The following is a 15764-nucleotide window of genomic DNA, read 5'->3' on the forward strand; positions in this document are numbered from 1 at the left end:
TTCCATAAACTAGGGCGTGCACAGAAGAGGAATTTCACATAGCTAACTGTGAAAAGTTCTGTTCAGAGATTTTTGTGACTTATTACATTCATTCAGTGACACCATTCCTTGTATATAGGCTAAGCATGGTAGGTAGGGGGTCAACATATTTCTGATCAAATGCCTAATGACTCTAGAAAATACCTGTGGGTAAACACAGCAAAGAAGGGAAAAAAAATTTTTTTTATCCATAGAGATTCTCTATGATCTCAAATCATAGAAAAAAGACTGGAAGGAAAAGGACTAAAATATTTATTGAATTTTTCTTTAAAAGATGCATTTTTAGTCATATTTTTCTTTGTATTTTTCTGTGTTTTCCAGATCACATTTTTATCGATGTTTTGGATTTCCCTTTTTTTAAATGCAAGATTATTCTCAGAAGTCTGAGGCAGGAGGATGGAGAGTTCCAAGCTATCCTCAGAGACAGCGAGGCACTAAGCAACTCAGTGAGACGCTGTCTCTAAATAAAATACAAAAAAATAGGGCTGGGGATGTAGCTCAGTGGTTGAGTACCCTGAGTTCAATTCCTGGTGCCCCCCCCCATAAAAAAGCAGGATTATTTTAAAATTTTGGGCTTAAGATACTATTTCCTTCATAAAGGAAGAAAGCACCCAATAAAACTCAGAAGCACTATGACATATGTTGTTCAAATTTTTCATCATGCATTTTATTCACAGAAAACCTCTCAAACTATCTTCAACATAACCCACACCTGTTGTCCCAGCTACTTGGGAGGCTGAAGCAGGAGGATCACTGGAGACCAGGAGTTTGGGCCCAGGATTTTGAGGTTAGCCTGGGCAACACATCAAGACCCTGTCTCAAGAAAAATAAACAAATAAAAATGTAAAGCCTAAAAAGAAAAAATAAAATAAATAAAGACCCAAAAGATAACAAAGAAGCAAGTTCTTGAAACTTCCACAGTACTCCTAAACCCTGGGAGATTATACTGGATCGTTGAAGTACCTACATCTACTCCTCAGCCTCTGATTCCTAGGCCTTACTCACCTGGTCTGGCCCATGGCCTGGGTTGTCATTCACATCAGACTTGAGTATCTGCTCCACAGGTTTCTTGAGTTTTCTACCCAATGCTTAGTGAAGAATCTTACGGCTTCCACCCTCCGCCCCACCCTTGCCTCAGGTTCACACTGTCCTGTTGATTGATAGCAGCTGGTAATCAGCACTCCTCACCCTGCCCCTGCTTCCTGGTCTCCCCAGCTGCTTCAGAAGGAACACACTCACCTCCACCCTTACTGTAAGTTCCTGGTTTCTGTCTTGCTGTGCCCTGCCCTGCCCTGCTGAATGCAAATTACATCTTCAAGCTGACATCATCCAGAGCCTCCACAGGATGTGGCAAGTTACCTAAGTTTGACATCCACTGCTAACTCTGAAATTTTCAGTTGCCAGCTAGGAGCAACTTTTAAAGTAGGGCCCTTAGGGAGAGGTTTATTTTTAAAGATGACAAATAATATTCACATTGAAGAAAAACAGGCATTTAATAAAATCCAGGAGACAATCCTAATTTTGAAAGGGTGACCAAAAGCTATGAAACCAACAAATGTCATATCAGATGAGGAAATGGCAAAGTTTTTTTTCCCTTAAAATCCAAACTATGACATAAATGCTTTCTTCACCAAAATTATTCAATCTACTTTGGCAAGTTCTCACTAACATAATAAGACAAGAAAATTTAAAAAGGAGTATAACCATCAGAAGACTAATACATTTACATATTTAAATGACTCTACACATAAAAAGGGGAACAATTCTATCTTTAAAATCTATTGTAAGAACTGGAGCAATTTGATAAGGTAACTACATACAATAAATTTATGAAATTCCAAAGCTCTTATTTATGTTAGTGATAAGCAGTTTAAAAATGAATGGTGCTGAGCATGCCCAAATAATCCCAGTCACTCAGAAGGCTGAGGCAGGCAGATCAAGAGTACAAAGCCAATCTGAGCAATGTAGATAGACCCTGTCTCAAAAACTTTAAAAAAAAAAAAGGAAATTGAAAAATAATCTCATTCAACATAGTAAAAAACACAAAGTGTCTGTGAATCAATGTAACGAGAAATAGATACAACTTATACAAAGTAGGCTACAAAATATTATTAAAAGACTCAAAATGCCCCTGGATAAGAAAACTTAATAAAATAATATATGTCTTCCAAAATGGATATGATGATTTGTTAAAAATTCCAATCAGAATACCAAGAAAATGTCCATGTGCTAGATAAGATAATCTTAACATTTCCATGGAAGTTACCAAAAAAATTTAAACTAAAATGATGGGAGAGTTTGCCCTTCCATACATCAACATTAATGATTAAAGCCACTGTAAACTCTGTAGAATCACCACAGGAACAAGTAGATCAGTGGAAAAGAATGGATCCTAGGAAATAAAAACACATATCTTATAATAAAGGAAGCACATCAGTTTAAAGAGGGGGAACTGATTATTTCATGCACACTGTTGACATAACTGGAAACTATCTGGAAAAAATAATTCAATTATACATACCTCTTTTCCCATCTCCTATTTATAAATAAATTTCAACAGAGAGCAAGGGTTTGAATATCAAAAATAGGCTATAGAAGTTTTAGAATAAAATGGGGAAGAAGGATATCCTTGCTTGAACTAGAGAAGTTGTTTTAAGCAAGATTGTCAGAAGCCAAAAAAGATCAAGAGATTTGATTGCAAGAAAATTTTTCTGTGGTGTCATGGTGTCCACATGACAAAACTGTGGACACCATGTGGTCTTTTGACCACAAAGTCAAAAGACATGCAATCAGCTAGAAGAAAATATTACAATGTTATGGCAGCTGGAGCTACTATTCCTAATACTTTAACTCTACTAATCAATAATTTAAAAAGAAACAACCCCCCCCCAAAAAAATATGAAAAATTATTAATAGACAGTCCAGTCCCAGGAGAGAAAATGCAAATGCTTTAGGTGTGAATTGCTCAATTTTTTGGAAAGTAAACAATCAATATGTATTCAAATTGGGCATACCCAGCAATCTCACTGCGAGATATCCATTCTCTAGAAGTAAAAACTTTGTTTGGTGTTTCTGTGTACAGAATTTCTGTTGCAATCGTTCATGGTAGAAAAACCTGGAAACAAGTCGAGGATCTCTCAATCAGGTTTATCTGAACAAAATATAGCACATTTTCATATGTAGTATTGTATAACTCTTAAATGAGTTAGGTCTCTATGACGATCTGGAAAGTTATCCATGCTATACTTGAAAGTGAAAAACATTTACAAATATATGTACAGTAGTCCCCTCTAATCTAAGACCTCCAGCAGATGCTTGAAACTATAGATTATGTCAGGCTCAGTATATTCTGTTTTGGGTTTTTTGGGGGGGTTTGGTGGCGGGGTATCAGGGATTGAACTTGGGGACACTCAACCACTGAGCCACATCCCCAGCCCTATTTTCTATTTTATTTAGAGACAGAATCTCAGTGAGTTGCTTAGCACCTTGCTGTTGCTGAGGTTGGCTTTGGACTCATGATCCTCCTGCCTCATGCTCCTGAGCTGCTGGGGTTACAGGTGTATGTCACTGTACCCAGGTATATATCCTGTATTTTTATTCCTATCCACCCACACCTATGTTAAAGCTTGTTTTCTAAATTAGACACAGTATGAGATTAAAAATAGCAATAAAACATTTATAACAATATACTGTAATGAAAGTTATGTGAATGTAGGTATTCTCTTTCTCTCCCAAAATATCTTCTTATACTGTACTTCTTCCTGTGACGATGTGAGATGACACCTGATAAGATGTACTGAGGAGGAAGACAGACACTGAGACATAGCTTAGGCTACTGTTGACTTGCTGATGACACACCAGGAGGACGATGCCTATTGACCATGGGTAACTGAAACCCAGAAGCAAAGGAAGCTGTACTATGGCTCCAGCTCTTTAAAGTAAAACCACCTGATATGCAAGTCATGTTCCTATAAAATAGGAATACAGAGGGTTCATGTGCAATTCCATGATTCTGGGACCCTGGGGAGAAACCAGGGGGGAAGGGAGAGGTTGAAGCATTTTTTTTTTTATTTGTTGTTCTGTGTTGTTTTAAGTTGTTTCAATCAACATGTGAGGTTTTTATAGTTTTATAAAAATTATAAACATTATCATTTTTTAAAAAATTATAAAATTATTGTTTAAAAATTTTTTTGTACCAGGGATTGAATTCAGGGGTACCTAACCACTGGGTCACATTCCCAGCCCTTTTTTGTTGTTGTTGGTTTGTTTTTTATTTTGAGACAGGATCAGGGTCTAAGTTGCTTAGGACCTCACCAAGTTGCTGAGGCTGACTTTGAACCTGTGATCCTTCTGTCTCAGCCTCTTGAGCCACTGGGATTAAAGGTGTGCACCACTGCACCATGGAAAATATATATATATATATTTTTAAAATTTATAAAAGGGTAAGAGAATTGTGTACCAGTAGAAAGAAGACTGTGCTTTTTTTATATCCATGATCCAAAGTATCACCAAGCACAGAAAAGGGGAAATCCAGTCATCGGTGTACATGTGGGCAGGAGGAGGAAGGAATACCTTCCTTGGGTTGCAGGGTGAACATCCACAGGCAATCTGCATGGTGCCATCGCCCCACTAAGCCACCAGTCTAATCTCACCAGCAGCACCTCCCTGTGTTACCTCTCCTGCTTGGGGCAGGGCAAGAGTCCTGAGACTAGTGCCCGGTCTACGTCTCCACTCCAAGGTCACACTGCAGACCCCTGTGCCCTTGACTCCTGAGTCTACCTATCCCTTAACCTTCCTCTTTAAAAGAGAAATTATATCTCAGCCTCTTGTAATTATAAACTTAAATTTATGTTATGAAATTCCTTTTAAGAAAGAAGTAATATAGCCGGGCACAGTGGATCAGGCCTGTAATCCCAGAGGCTCAGGAGGCTGAGGCAGGAGCATCTTGAGTTGAAAGCCAGTCTCAGCAACAGCAGAGGCACTAAGCCATTCAGTGATACCCTATCTCTAAATAAAATACAATATAGGACTGGGATGTGGCTCAGTGGTTGAGTGTCCATGAGTTCCATTGCCAGTATCCCCTCCACACCACCCCACCCCCCAAAAAAAAAAAACAAGAAAGAAAGGAGTAATACTTATAGAGGGACCCGTAACATTCTGCTTACTTAGTGCTGTGTGTTGGTTAATGACCTTCAGCTTACCTTTGACTTTCCTTCCTGAGGAATCACCCGTTAACCTGCTGCATATTTGGCTAATCATAAACTAAGAATAGTGGTCAAATTCACAACAGTGCTTGTTTAAAAAAAAATTTTTTTTTTTTTTTTTGGTGGGGGAATTACAGCTTATCTCACCCATTTGATTATTCATTTGTTGAATTTAAATTAAAGAGGAATTTGAGAGAGGCACAAAGAGAGGAGACTTTACTGGAGGCTTCCATCTGGGGAGCAGATTTACAAGGCCTTTTTGAGACCCGGAATAGCTTTCCTGTGACGAAGCACAAGGCAGAACTAGCCCACCAAACTGAGTGTGTGGGCCTCAGGGAAACTGAAAGCAGAAAGATCCCCAGAGAGAAAGGCCCGTGGGGTTTGGGGGCATCAGGCCTGAATAAAGCCAATCTTCTTTTTACAATGAGTTAGTAGAACTGAGTTATTCTTGAAGTGCTTGGTGGTGTGTGTGTGTGTGTGTGTGTGTGTGTGTGTGTGTGTTGTTGTTGTTGTTGTTGTTTTGTTTGTTTTGCTTTGTTTTGTTTTGTCTAATGACTTCTTGACCAGGCATCTGCTCAGGACTTTGAAAGCTCAATGTGAAATACAGGGAAGGAAGTGACAGAGAGTGATGGAGCAGGGCAGGTGCCAGTCTCAAGTGAACATGTGCAGAATGTTTTAAAGGCACAGAAGAGCTGGCAGGAGCCCCAGCGTCAAGCCAGAGTGGGTCACTCCACTCTCCACAGCCTCCCCTCCAAACCACCAGTCAGCCCATAAACAGAAAGAGCAACTGCTCAGCGTGCCCTGAAATGGGATTCTAAGTGGGTACTCTGACAGCAAGACTTGTCCAAAAGAGAGGTAGCTTTTCCTACAAGTTTATTGTCACAAACATTCTCTGATCATTTTTTTGCTTTGCTTTATAATATAGAATTTAAAGAGGACCCCAAAGTGCTCCTCTGGGAGACTGGAAAGAGTTTGAATCCTCAGAGCTAAAGGTGACACAGGACATAAAGATGAGCAAGACTGAAGCAGGGACTTGAACAGATATTTGCACACTCATGTTCATGACAGCATTACTCGCAAGAGGCGAAAGATGTCTACACTGGCAGATGAATGAAGAATGGGTGGTATACACCTGTGATGGATCTCAGTCATTCTCTTTGAGAAAGGAAATTCTGATACCTGCTATGTCATGGATGAACTACGAAGGCATTGTGCTAAATTAAATAAGCCAGACTCAAAAGACAGCTGCTGTATGATTCCACACGCCTGGGTACCTCATGCAGTCAGATTCAGAGATGGTGGTCAGGGGCTGGGGGAGAAGAATGAAAAATTAGTGTTTAAAGGATACAATTTCAGTTTGAGACGATGATGAAGTTCTAAAGATGGAGGGTGTGGTGGCTGTACATGACTGTACCTAATGCCACTGAACTGGGCACTTTAAATGATTAGGATGGCAAAATTCAAGATATATATGTTTTATCACAATGAAGCAAAAAGTGATCGAGGTCACACTGTGCATGAATTCACCAAACCCCACTCGAGCGCCAATTCCTTGTGAAGCAGAAGCATGTAAGCAAAGCCACTCAGGAGAATCCAGAATGATCCCTCTGTTTCAGGCCTTGGAAGTTGGCTCAGTGGCTGAGCCATCCCCAGCACCATCAAATAATCTGATTCAGGGTTTGCCTCATGTGCTGTCAAATAGCTCAATAAAAAAGAAAGAAAGTATACTCAATTCTTTGAATATGTCCCTCCCCAAGTTTGAAGTCCTGAAGACACAATACATACTTCCAAAAATCTGATTTGCTTTGTGCTAATTTTATTTCCAGACTCTCATCAGTTTAGCCTGTGGCCCAAAGACACACTTGCAAATAATCAATTTAAATGTTTTCAAGGCAGCAAGCACATTCCATATTAAATGTAACCTTGAACCCACTTACCTGCAGAAGACACTGAGCCACTGGTCCTTCAAGCTTTCCCACTTTGGTCCAAGAGAACAAACCGGATGCAGACAGGCTTCCTTCTGCCAAGAGAGAAAAACTCAAGAGTCTGAGAAGGGAAGAGTCATCTCAGTGACTGGATAAGTCCAAGTTAAAGATAAATCCAGTTCTCTTTAAGTTGCAGGTCATGAAAAATTATATGGTAGTGTGCAATAATCTTGGGCATGAGCAATTTTCTAAAACTTGCAGTTTCAAACTTCAAATTTGGGAAATACATTCATCCCTTGGTATCAGTCCCGTGGATACCAAAATCTGAGGCTGCTCAAGTCCCTTAGAGAAATTAGCATAGTATTTGCATAGAACCTATGTAAATCATCTCTAAATGACTTATGAAAGCTACTATAAGTGCTATGTCAATCATTGTTATAGTATATCATTGAGGAAAAAAGACAAGAAAAACTTCTGTATGCATTCAGTACAGATGCAACTGTTTTTCCAATGTTTTTGATCCACAGTTGGTGGAATCCACAGATGTGGAACCTGTGGATATGGAAGGCCGACTGTGATCGGAAGTTCACAGGATGAGTTCTCAAGAGGTGGGGGCTGGGGAAGGGAGGCTGCACTGTCCCTCTCCCAGCTGCTTCACAGAACTTCTGCAGAGGATGGAGAGGTGGGCTGCAATTGATGCCAATGCATACACATTTTTAATCACCTCTAGTAATTAGAATACCATATTCTGCATCTATCAGAGGATCTCTCTCATTGTAACTTCAGAAAGATTTAATGAGGAAAGATGTGAAATACATCTGCAAAAGTCTCTAATAATCAGTCCATATTATTAATATTAGCTTTTTTAAAAGCTCCTGAACAACACACTTTCAGTTCTGGTTGGGGCCTATAATCCATTTTGCATCTCTTTAAATCTGTCCCTGCAAAAAGTGCTTCCACATACGATGCTCAAAGAACGTATTCACTCACAGGAGACTTGGGGAAGGGGATACTGGGAATCGAACCCAGGGCCTCCCACAGGCTAAGCACCAGCTCTACCTCTGGGCCCCACCCCCAGTCTCCACAGATGATACTCTTCAGTATCATCTAAGTGCACGTGAGCCGGGCCCTGGTCACTTGCTGCTGGCTGAAGCACTGGGAACCACACAAGGGACAAACTTACTTCACATAGGGTGGTTCACAGGCCTGCAGCTGTGGCCAGTCCCTCCTCTAGCAGTTGGAAGGTCCCTTATCTACTCTGAGCTATGCTGGCCACCAGTCTTGAGGCATCCTCTGTGTGGGAAGAGGAAGGCCCTGAGAGCTCAACCACCGCTTTTTCTAGCCATAACTCATATCGCCTTTACACCCTTGAGTGACTTGGAAGTAAACCAAGCCAAAAGGAACATGGGCAGAGCCTCAGAGGTTGTTTTTGCTCCTTTGAATCCAGAGCTGAGCTCAGGAGGGCAGAAGCCAAAAAACCTAGGAAGGCAACTTGGGGTCATGGTAACAAGTATAAACATGCATGTTAGCAAGATGTGGCTGTAAATACCGGCTGTGTCACTTAGAGCTGGGTGTCCTTAGTAAAGGAATGTCACCTCTCTGGGTCTGGGTTTCCTCAATCTATAAAATAGAAAAAGAAAAGAGAGTTCATAGGATTTTGTAAAAATGAGCTGAGACAAAGCACACAAAGACCTAGCATCTAGTAATTGCTCAATAAATAATCATGAATAATATCAGAAGAGGGAGAGGAAAACTTCTGCTCACAGCATTAATACTACCACTCAGAGGGCATTTGCTCTCTGAAAGGTACTGGGCTAAAAGTTTTATATATGAATAATCTCAAGTCTCAAGGAAATTTTAGGAGGTGTCCTTTTTGTTAATGAGAAGACCAAGCCTTAAAAAGGTCAAGTAGCCTGCCTAAGACCACAGGTGGAGTAGTGAACAGAACCAGGATTTGAAGCTGGTGTACAGTACCTGAAACCACTACCCTGTTCCACCTGAGGCAAGGTATTTAACCCTCACTGTCACATAAGTATATAATGACAGTGCCCACTTGACCTTCATCAAGTGCAAGGGTCAAATGATCTGATGGATTAGGAAGGAAGGTCTCTGGCAAGATAGGTACAAATGCAAGGTGAGGTCATTACTAACATAGATGGACCCTGCGTAAATAACCCCATTTTAGCAGGGAAGACAGACAAGAGCACACGTCAGTATAACCCACGTAGGTAAGGATCCACCATTTGAGCAATGTCAATCAAAAACAAAGGGAGAGCTGTGCACAGTGGCTCATGCCTCTAATCCTAGCTGCTCTGGAGGCTGAGGAAGGAGCGTTGCAAGTTGGAGGTCAACCTCAGCAGCTTAGCGAGACTGTCTCAAAATAAAATCAAAAGGGCTGGGGCTATAGCTCCGAGGTAGAGCACCCTTGGGTCCAATCCCCAGAACTGCAGAAAACAAAGGGCGCTTAACATAATTGCTTTGGCTTCACTTGGATTGGGTAAGTGAACAGAGAAACAGCTGTAACTTACTGACATGGAATATCCTCTTTGTATTTGTTTGAATTAAATTTTTACAACTGAGGTTAAAATAGACAAAATAGGTAAAATAGACAAAAAATTACATACACTTAAAGAATGTACATTTTAGAATCACATTGTGACTCTTTGGTGTACATTGACCCCCCTTAGCCACAGGTTCTGCATTCCCAGATTCAACCATCCTCAGATGAAAAAAAAAAAATTTTTTAGTGAACATGTACATGTATATTGAACATGTACAATTTTTTTCTTATTGTTACTCCCTAAACAACACTGTATAACACCTATTGACAGGGCATTTACATTGTATCATATATTAGAAGTCATCCAGGAGGATGTACATAGGTTCTATGCAAACAGTCTACCATTTTCTATGAGAAACTTAAGCACCTGAGGATTTTGACATCCACCGGGTGGGGATGGAGGCGTTCTGAAAGCAATCTTCTGAGAACACCAAGGGATGACTGTACATATTCATTACAAAATGACTACCACAGTCAAGTCACTTAACACATCCATCATTTCACATAGTCATCACTTTGCGGTAAGAACACTTAGGATCTACTGTCTTAGTAAATTTCAAGTACACAACATAGCATTATTAACTAGAGTCACCATGCTGTATATTAGGTCTCCAGGACGTATTCATTCATCTGGAAGCTCGTACCCCTCACCAACATCTCCGCATTTTCTGCCCCTCTGCCCCTGATAACCCACCCATTTATTCTCTGCCTCTGTGAGTTCAACTTTTTAGATTCCACGTGTAAGTGAGACCATGCACTGTGGAACCACGAGACACTCCACATAACCAAAGCAATCTTGAGAAAGAACAAAACTGGAGGCATCAAACTCCCTGGTTTTTTTTACTATTGGACCAATCTATAGTAATCGAAAGAGTATGGAACTGTCATAAAACCAGACATGTCGCATGGACCAAGGGAAGCAATGACGGAGCTCAGGAATGAACCCATGCATGTATGTTCAACTAAACATTGACAGTGGTGCCACCAACACACCACAGGGGGAAAGATGACCTGTTCAAAAATGGTGCTGAGAAAACTGGATATCCACATGCAAATGAACACTATAGCCCCAAACCTACTGAATCAGGTTTCATTCAGACAATTTCGCATCCTGATTGACTTGCCATTTGACCTGTGGAATAGCAGAGGATTGAGCAGGACAGTCTTTTCAAGACCCCTCCTGCTCCTGGCAGGAGAGGACGAGGCAGCCTTGTGAACAGTAAGGCAGGATCTGGGACCTTCTAAACCACAGCGTCAGAGTTGGGAGGACCATCGACCGAGGTCCATGTGGTCCAGACCCTGCCCCACCCCCCGTCAATGCTCGCGCCTCTCAGCAGGAAGACTGGTCTGCCATCCTTCAACCTCTGCTGGAATATTCTCAGGGGACCCGCCAGGCATCCCCCCTTCTTACATGAAATTGCAATCACTGCGGCTTCTGACCATGTAACATAGTTAAACCCCAGGTATAAATCTCCTTAGGAGTGGCTTTGGGAGTATGGTCACAGATTAGGTGCTTTTATTGGCACTCAGGAATTTACAAGTAGGGATGGAATTCTCTTCACTTGAAAACAGGTCCCAACAACATGTGTTATGTATAAACACCCCTTTCCCATGCAGACATGGTGTTCTGCTGTTTTGTAGCTTATGGGTCCTTCTGCACGGGTCCGCTGTGGCCTGGGTCTGTACGTCGCTGTCCACAGCCATCCTGCTTTCACAGCTGAATCCCGCAGACCCTTCTTTGTGAGCCCAATTTTAGTGTCCAGGATCAGGCCAGACCAGCCTATGGCAGGAAGGTTTATGGACCATCAGCCCAACCCTCTGACACTTGGCACCCTCTCCCTCCTGCTTTGTTTGGCTGTTATTCTACCCAGCTATGGTCTTGTGGCTCCACCCCCTACACCCCACCCTACATTTCAGTTCCAGAAAAGAAACTCACATCCCATTCCTCTTATCTGGAAGTTTCTAGAAATCTACTGAGCATCCTAGTCCTTGTGAGTCCCTCTAGGGCAAAGGCTCTGCCTTACTTTTACAACAGCATTTGCTTTTATAGCACCTCTGAGGGCCTGCCATGCCCTGAATACATCCACAGGCAGCTCTGGACACCTGCTCTGCCCTATGTCACTTTCCACCTTGGTCTTAGCTAACTGGACCAGATACCAGACATTACCCAAAAGCAGCCTCCTGTAGACCCAACAAGAGGTGGGTTGAGGCTCCACCTATCATGCTCATCTCCAAACTAGGTCTTTATTCTTAGAGACTTAAAATATGATACAGAGAGAGAATCAGCAAATGGAACACAGACAGGCAGCAGACTGGCACACAGAACTAGAAAGGACACAGTAATGACCATGAGCAGAAGCCTTGGGGATGGCAGGGGACTGGGGAGGCAGGCAGAGAGGGGGCTCATGGCAGGGAGAGAGAAGCTAAGGCAGGACGCACCGATGAATCGTGTCAGATGGAAGCCCGTGTGGGGAGTGGGCTTCTGGCCCACCCCACTGTCAAGGGAAGAGTGACCCCCCACCACAGAGTGCTTCCTGCCTCCCTTCCTCCCATCACCTTGACAACCTGTCTTGGTCTCTGCTCTCCACTACCTGAAACAGCAAGGGTCCTCTCTGGGCCCAGGGTCCATCCTGAGCCATGGCTCAGCCACCCCACCACGCAGTGTCTGCTGAGCACCCCCTGAGCATGGCAGCTGTGCCCTCACCAATGCCCAGAACCAGCACAGACCTCCGAATGCAAGACCTGGGCTCGCAAGCTGTCCCAGCCTCTTCAGGTGTGTTGTTCAGGATTCTCAGTGGTGAATTTCCTCATCCAGAAGTTGAAAGTGATTGTACCTGCTCCACATTCCCACAGGGATGCCGGGAAGATCAGATAAGGTCACGGTGTTTTTGAGCCCCGCAGCTGCCTGCATGTGGGAATAGCATTGTGCCGTGATCGAGGGCCACCTCCCACCAGCGCCCTGGTGCACCACACAGCCCTTACGCTCCACTCCACACATGTCCCTTCCACCCTCGGTCTTCACCTCTGCAACTTCAGGGCTCCTGTCCTGCACCTCTCGCCCAACTGGTCAGCTTGTGTTCTGTTACGCTCAAGTCCTTCCACTCCCAACAGCAGCCCCGCTCCATCAGGACCAGTTCTCCAGCCTTGTTAGTTGCTACATCCTCTTTTTCTTCATCTCTGCAGAAGTTGGACTTGGTCCCAGAAAAGTCTGGCTTCCTTGGGATCGCCATGACCCAGCTTCTACCCCATGGATTCCATAGGTGAACAAGGGGGTGAAAACTTTGCCAACATTTGCCACCTTGGGTCCATCAACGCATCAGCTTCTTCTAAATGTCACACTTGACGTCATCAATCTCTAAAAGACACTTGAATCAATAGCCCACTCTGGCTCCCATTGACCTCGTTGTGCTTCAAGTACTGTGGACAAGTACTAAATCTGCAGTACTCAAAGTGAGTTCCCTGGACCAGCAGCAGCATAAGCATCGCCTGGGAACTTATTAGGGATGCAAATTCCCATGCCCTGCCCAGACCTTCTGAATCAGAATTCCTGGGGGTGGGGCCTAACACTCTGGTTTTAACAAGTCCCCCCCACCGCCCCAAGATGGTGGTGGGGTTCTGATACACACTTAAGTTGGAGAACCACTGTCCTATGTTTTAAACATCCTCATGTCTCTGTACCGAGTCCATCCATTGGACTCCCACTGGCAGGTGGGAACATCCCCTGGAAGAAACAGGAGAGTCTGATCCACTTCAGACCCCTGAAAGCCAGCCACACGCGGCTCTAACCACTGCTTTTTCCCCTGTTCCTTATGTGATTTCCTAGAATGGCATATCCAGGTGCCCTCTGCCTCCCTAGGCGCCCATCCTCCTCACCCTCCCTTTCAAAGATAACAAAGTCTTCTTCAGATCTTGAGAAGGCAGCTGGAATGCAAAGGAACAGGCTCTGTGCTCAGATCTGAGCCCCAGGGGCCACCTCATCCTGAGGTGTGGGCTGAGGAAAGCTGGTTAGATGGGCTGCAGGTGTAAGGTAGCTGACCCAAGGTTCAAGCCATCCCCAAAGGTCACCTCCCAGGACGGCTCTCAATACTCACCGACAAGGACTTTTAACCTGACAAAGGGACGCAGCTCTCCACCTGACTGAGAAAACTCCACTGGATGTCCTCCTTCCAGTTATCATCCTATCCTGCTTCATCTGCCAGTTCCACAAGCAAATGGTCCCTGCCTCAATAGTAGCACATCTATTTTCTCGAAGATAAAAAGCCCCTCCAAGGCAGGTGCACCACCCGCTGTGGACCAGCCATGCTCAATGCCTGCTGCAGAACTCTGGCAAATAGTGGTTTATTCTGAAAAGTTCATTGCTGTTGGGTAAACAAAGGAGGATTCTTCAAGGAACACTGCAGTATCCATGCAACAATAGATCAAAGGAGAGCCCAAATAAGCCAGAGAAAGAAGAAAGGGTTGATTCTGTCCCAGCTGGGAAACACCTGCCCTATTACTAGGGACCTGAAGGGATCTTTTTCTTTCAGTGGCCCAGCAGCTGAAAGGAATTCTGCCTAGACCTGAAGCAGTAGGCAGACGGGACGAGAACATGCATGCGTCTTAGGGAAACATGGAGGAAAGCCTGGTGGGCCAGACCCCGTAGCTGAACAAGGAGCCAGGAAGTCACTGCTCTGAGTCCTTGCTGACACTGGAGGAAGCTCTGTGGACCGTCCCTCCCTGTGTTGTAGCCTCACACACTCATCCCCGTAGCCTGCAGGTGTTCTTGAATTCTAGAAGCCAGACTTGAAAATAACTTGTTGCCCACCACTAACCCTCCAATCATTTGCTCCACAAATATTTTATTAGTGCCTACCTCATACTAGGACCTGGAGACAGCCATGGCCATGACTCGGCCCCTGACCTTGGGGAGCCCAAGTCTAGAGAGGAAGAGAGCAAAACCAACCACAAAGCCATGCCTGGGATCTAAAGAGAAATCAGAAAGAAGGGGACACAGTATGTCACCATTATTATGGGACACTGGGATCTCCCTATGAGACGGCAAAGCATGTGGTCTTGAGACCCCAAGAGTTCCATGTGATGAAAGTGGGAATTCACAGGGACCTCCCCTGCTGAATGATCCCTTTCACCCTTTTCCCCACTCCGCTCACAGTTCACTTTACTGAAATTAGGAAATCACAGACCACCAAAAATAATCATGGGTGGGGGAAAAATAGATGGTGATGCAGATTAATTAAATTTAAAAAAAAGAATGGCCAAATTTGATAATTGTTGAATCTGTAATGGGTACATGTAGGTTTGCTATGCCATCCTGCGTGTGTGTGTGTGTGTGTGTGTGTGTGTGTGTGTGTGCATTTTCCCACAAAAAGGGTTAAAAATGCGACTATCGATGACTCTGAAGTGTCACCTTAAATTCCCCAGGATGCTCCCTCCCCAGTTACTAATTTGACTGGAATCCACCCCACACCCCACCTGGAATCTCTCTGTCATCCTTGGACCCTCCAATGATCACTGAATGGAATGCTGGTCATCTCTAGGGCCTAGAGCCAAAAGCAGATCTTCCCGCTCTCACTGACACACCAGAGCTTGAGGGCATCCAGTCCACATGCCCAAGTGTGGATCCAGATAACCCATGAACTGCTGCTGGTTTCTCAGGACTAGAGTTGCAAGAAAAGATCATGCACGTGTGCCCCAAGACAGGTACAAGGATGTGGATAGCAGCTTTATTCCCATTTGCCAAAAATAGAAACACCCAAATAGCCATTCACACCCAGCAAATCGGTAAACAAGTTATGGTATAATCATATAATGGAATACTCTTTAACTGTACAAAATATCAAACTTCAGATACATACTGCACCATAAACGAATCTTCCTGACAATTTTGAGAGACAGAAATCAGACACAGAACAGTACATATTGCCTGATTCTACTCATAGGAAGCCAAAATTACTTGGTTTGGGGTAAAGGAAAGTCTACTAATCAGAAAGAGGCACAAGTGTTCTAGAAAGTACTAAAAATGTTATAGCTTGTAGCTAC

Source organism: Sciurus vulgaris (assembly GCF_902686455.1).
Source record: "Sciurus vulgaris genome assembly, chromosome: 7".
NCBI classification, from domain to species: domain Eukaryota; kingdom Metazoa; phylum Chordata; class Mammalia; order Rodentia; family Sciuridae; genus Sciurus; species Sciurus vulgaris.